Source organism: Tupaia chinensis, unplaced genomic scaffold (genome assembly GCF_000334495.1).
Source record: "Tupaia chinensis unplaced genomic scaffold, TupChi_1.0 Scaffold000214_1, whole genome shotgun sequence".
NCBI lineage: Eukaryota > Metazoa > Chordata > Mammalia > Scandentia > Tupaiidae > Tupaia > Tupaia belangeri.
In genome coordinates this window covers 805,176-810,457 of record NW_006159689.1, presented here as the reverse complement: position 1 = coordinate 810,457, position 5,282 = coordinate 805,176, and the positions used below count along the sequence as shown (strand labels likewise).

General features: G+C 59.7%; 1 protein-coding gene across 1 annotated transcript in view; it reads right to left on the bottom strand.

Annotated features, from left to right (window-relative positions):
• Window positions 1-5,282, bottom strand: part of MGAT1 (alpha-1,3-mannosyl-glycoprotein 2-beta-N-acetylglucosaminyltransferase) — a gene marked incomplete in the record, with an annotated part of 14,141 nt that overhangs the window by 2,258 nt on the left and 6,601 nt on the right.

The following is a 5,282-nucleotide window of genomic DNA, read 5'->3' as shown; positions in this document are numbered from 1 at the left end:
GCTCCACCCAACAGGGTGAAGAATGGGGGGCAGAAACAGGTGAGCGGGGAGGAAGGCAGGAGCTCTCCCACAGCCTAGGGGTCAGTCTGCGTGGAGAGCGGGGTCAGGACCTCTCCAAAGCGAGCTGGTGAGTCCTCGGGAGAGCAAGGTACACTTGGGGGGGAGCAGGGCACCAGGCTGGGAGAGCCTAAGAACCCGAATTCGACAGATTTCTACCCCAACTTCCGTCGAGTTCAGGGGCAAGAGCAAGTGGCCAGGCCATCTGGCTCCTATTCCTCAAATCAAACTCGCAAACTGCCCTACGATCACAGGCTCCGGGGCGGCAGGTGGTGCGATGGTTAAGGGCGCTGGACTCGCACATGGCTGACCACGGTTCGAGTCCCAGACCTGGCAGCTTGCTTTCTTACTTTCCTTCTCTCTCTCTCTCTCTCGCTCTGTCACTTCCTGGTCAAATTAAAATAAATAAAAAGATTACTGACTTTAATAATCAAATATACACTTCAGGGTTAAAACCAGCAGCATCTTAGAAGTTTCTTAAAAATCAAATACAGGGACATGAATAACTTTGTCAACAGGGCCCCAGTGGCGCAGGGCAGTGAGGCAAACTGAGACAGTGTACCTGAGCTGCTGCACCATCCGACAGTACGGACCACACCCCTGCTCTCTGCCGGGCTCTGGGTTGGGGAGAGGCACAGTCCAGCCCACCCCACGCTGCCTGGCCCCCCCACCTGCCAGGGACTGAGACACCTTCAGTCCTGGACAGCCGCCCTGCCAGACCACGTGACTCCCTGTCACATCCCAAAGCTTCAGGCGTGTACCACGTGCCGGCTGCCCTGCCGGTCACCCTCGGCCTCACTGCCCAGCTCTCTAATCCTCGCCAACACCCAGGGTCCCAGGTCTGACCTCAGGGGCCTGAGCTCTCATGCCAGCAGATCTGGCATCAAGGGGCTGATCCTGAAGGGTCCGAAGGGACCTGGGTTCTGGCTCCCTCTTGGGGAGACACCCCTGGCCCCCCACACCTACCAGATCCACCGCCATCTAGAAACCAGACTCCACAACTCCAGGGCCAGTCTCCCAGCGCCAGGCCCACTTCCGTGTAGCTGCACCCTTGCCCTATCAGGGCTCAGCCCCGGCCCGGCTCCTGGAGGGGGTGCAGGCGCTCAGTTCCCCCTCCCCCTCCTCAGGCTGTGGCTGCTGGGACCAGCCCTCGAACCTCATGGCCAGGATTCCCTGTACCCCAACTTCCTATGTCCTAAATGACGGACCAGGAGGAGGGGACCGAACTCCAACAGCTTAAGTCCCATCCTGGGGGCTGGAGGGCGGCCTGACCCTTGTCCTGACTTCCCAACGAGTGACCATGGACCTGCAAACCCCACCAGCAAATTCCCAAGGAACCACAGCCCCTCTCCATGCGGATGGCTCTGTCCCCTTTAGAGGGTGTTCACCCTTCCATGGGCACCGGGATCAGGTGGCTCATACTGCACTCCCGAGGCCCAGAGGCTCCTCCCCTCCCTTTCTAAAACGTGCACATCCACACAACCCCCCGAGAGCGCTCTCAGCAGACCGGGCGCTCAGCACGTCCCCACATACACAGAACGGCTGGGTGGCCATGCAGAGCAGCCCAGCTCCACCTACACCTGCCCGTAGGCCCTGACTCTCCAAGTTCCTTCTCTACGCACTCTGACAGAGCTCGCTCCTCCTCCCTAGAACACGCACCCCTACCCCAGGCCCCATCTGCTTCCCCCCAGTCTCACCCTGACTCCTGGTGTCACACCCACATGTTCCCTAGGGCAGGGCTGGCAGCGCTCACAGTGCTACGAGATCAGCACTCCCCAGCAGCTGGCCTGGGGGGACGACAGAGCCAACCATTGGGCTAGAAGCACTACTCTGAGTCCTGCTCAGGCCACCAAGGGGCACGGCAAGCCAGAGAGCTCAGAGCCAGCCTGGGTGCCACCTTGCCTTTCCTCCTGTCTGAGTCCCACTCTGCTCACCTCTACTCCGGCTTCCATCCGGCACATGACAGGTGGGATAACCACAGCGCCTCCCCCCTCTCTTGGTCCCACCGCAGCAGGGTCCTTCTGGCCCCCACCTAACCACCTCCGCAGGCCCAAGTGTGCTATGTGCTGTTCTGCTCCTCCTCCGTCTTCTCTGCCTGGCACTCTAAGTCACGCCTCTGCCAAGACACCTTCCTTAATGCCTCTGGACCACGGGAGGGCCGCCCTCCGCTGTCCGCACAGCGCAAACTCCAACACCTCACTGCCAGCTGCACTGGGACGGGGCTGGCGCCACCGCACCTCCACGCTGCTGCGCTAGGACCCCACTGTCCAGGTCTGCCGGTGGACGCCACGTCCCAGTCCTGTGGCTGCAATTCCCACATCTGAAAAGCACTGGAAAACCAGAAGTTTCCTAAACTCATTTGGCAATAAGGCTTCAGCCAATCTCATTTGATGAAATCTGATCTGATCTAATTTGAGGCTATTTATAGTCTTTATTTATCCTTCTTAGTGTAACTATTCATATAGTTCCCTACAGAAATAAGCATGATGGATTAGTTTCTGCTTTAGACCTTAATACTGCATAGTAAATGTACCATACTGCCTTTTTAAAATCCAAAATGTTCCAAGTTCTAAAACATCTGGCCCCAAGAACTTCAGAACTATGAAAACGAGACAAAGTTACTCACCCACTGTGAGTGCCTGGAGTTAAGCCATCGAACCCCTTACCCTGAACGTCCAGACGGCTGCAGGGAGGCCTACGGCATCACTCGGTAAACGCGGAGGATGAGCAGGGAGACGGAGCTGTGCTACCCGTGTGTGCCCTGCACGCCGTGACCACGGTCCTCTCCTGGTTCTGGGAAGACCGGCCTCGCGGGAGAAGACTATCTCATAAGGAGCAATACGATTTCCACCTGGTGCTCTTACAGCGCTGCCCCGAGAACCCTGCCACCCAGGACACCATAAACACTGCAGCTGGCAGCCCGCTGGGGCCAGCCACCAGCCAGCACTCACCACCAGCTGTCGGAGGAGGCTCCCAGCTGACCCCAGCCCCAGCCACATCTAACTGCAGCCAAATGAAGACCACGAGCAAGGGCCACGCGGCTGATCAGTACAACGACCCTGCTGCATAAGCCACTGCGTGTTGGGAGCACCTGAAACCAGGAGTGAAACCCACCTAGGTGACTGGTGAGCAGGGCGAGCGGAGGATGAGCAGGGAGACGGAGCTGTGCTACCCGTGTGTGCCCTGCACGCCGTGACCACGGTCCTCTCCTGGTTCTGGGAAGACCGGCCTCGCGGGAGAAGACTATCTCATAAGGAGCAATACGATTTCCACCTGGTGCTCTTACAGCGCTGCCCCGAGAACCCTGCCACCCAGGACACCATAAACACTGCAGCTGGCAGCCCGCTGGGGCCAGCCAACAGCCAGCACTCACCACCAGCTGTCGGAGGAGGCTCCCAGCTGACCCCAGCCCCAGCCACATCTAACTGCAGCCAAATGAAGACCACGAGCAAGGGCCACGCGGCTGATCAGTACAACGACCCTGCTGCATAAGCCACTGCGTGTTGGGAGCACCTGAAACCAGGAGTGAAACCCACCTAGGTGACTGGTGAGCAGGGCGAGCGTGCTCCCTGCCCTCCGTTCAGGCCTGAGGTCCACACCCCAGGCCCTGCAACTGTTCACACCCCCCATCCTCACTAGGGACCAGTGCTCAGTAGGAAGCTACCCGAACTTTCTTGGTAGCTTAGAACCCCAGCAATGACCCATGCTGCCTCGGCCCTGCGGCAGGGATCTGCAGCGGAGGGATGGATGGCCTCTGTCCATCCTCCACGTCCACACGGCCACTTGGAAGGCTGGAGCTGACGCTGGACCCGAGGCTCACTCACACGTCAGTGGGGAGGCTGGCCTCGACTGCCACATTAGCTGGAGTGCTGGCGGGACCACCACAGGGCTGCTCCATGTGACCCCGGGGTCCCCCAAATGTGGTGGGTGGATCCCAAAGCTGAGTGTCCCAAGACATGACGTGCTGAGTAAAGCCGTCCCCTCCTCTGCAGCCTCAGAGCACCTCTGCCTCCTCGCCGGTCAAGGGGATCTGGGGTCTCCACCACCACTGGGTGTCCGACAGTAACATGTGGGACAGGGTGTTCACAGGTGTGACAACCTGCCACACCTTCCTTTTAACACAGACTGTCCTGAATCCCAACTCGGGTCTCTAATGTGTCATTTGAGATTTACCTGCAAGGTACAGCCTCAAAACCAGCTTTGATTTTCTAGATTTTCTGTCACTCCTTTAAGGAACTGACGTAGCTGATCTACACTAACTACCAAGGCAGCAGCACGCGTGGGGTGAGAAGTGGGTCTTCAGTACATACTCCCAGCCAAAGGGGCCGCTGGCTAACCTCCACCATCTCCCGTCCTCACTTGAGGACCGCGGGGCGCGGGAGATGGTGGACACTCTAATTCTACGTATTCTCTAGCCTGTCCCCCTTTTCTTAAAAGCACGTGGACACCAGATGGTCAGCTTCCACTCCTGAGCAATAACGGAGAAGCCACCTTTAGCTGTAAAACCAGTTCCGGTGGAAGGGACGGTGCCGGCACCCCTCCTACCTCTGCCGGGCCTGCACTTTCAGGTCCACACTGTTCACTGTTACATGCCTACTGCATGGCCAGGCTGCGTACTTTCAAAAGGGAAGACCTGAAAGGGAGTCGGAGAAGTACACTAAATAATTCAAGGCCTCAGCGAGTAAGACCTGGAGGGCGGGACGCAGGTTGTCCGTCCTGGAAGAGAAACCCTGGGGAAATACTGTGCGAGGGCAGCGGAAACACGAGGGTGGGAGGCCGCAGCCCAACTGCGGGAAGCCGGGTCACACCGGCCGGTCACGTGGCCCCTCATTCGTGAAGGGACTTGGGGGAGGGCAGGGTTGATGCGGATGTCTCCAAAGTGTCCGGCGTCAGGACGGAGAGGACAGGGTCAATGTCCTCGATGCCCAAACAGGAACTACGTCGAGGGCTCGGCACGTGGTGCTGGAGGGCCGGGTGGCGCAGTGGTCGCCGGTAACGGCAAAGCCCGGCAGCGTGGGGTAGAGGGAGGCCGTGCGGGTCTAACGGCAGAGGCCAGGGCGAGCGCTGTGCGACTGAGAACAGCGGCCGGCCGGCCGGCCTTGGGTCCTCCGGACCTGACCCGCTCGGGTTCGGGCCTCCCTGGGCACGCAGGTGGGCGAGTCCCTCCCGGCGGGCGCCCAGGGCGGAGGCCGCGCCGCGCCGCGCCCCGTCCCCGCCCCGCGGTC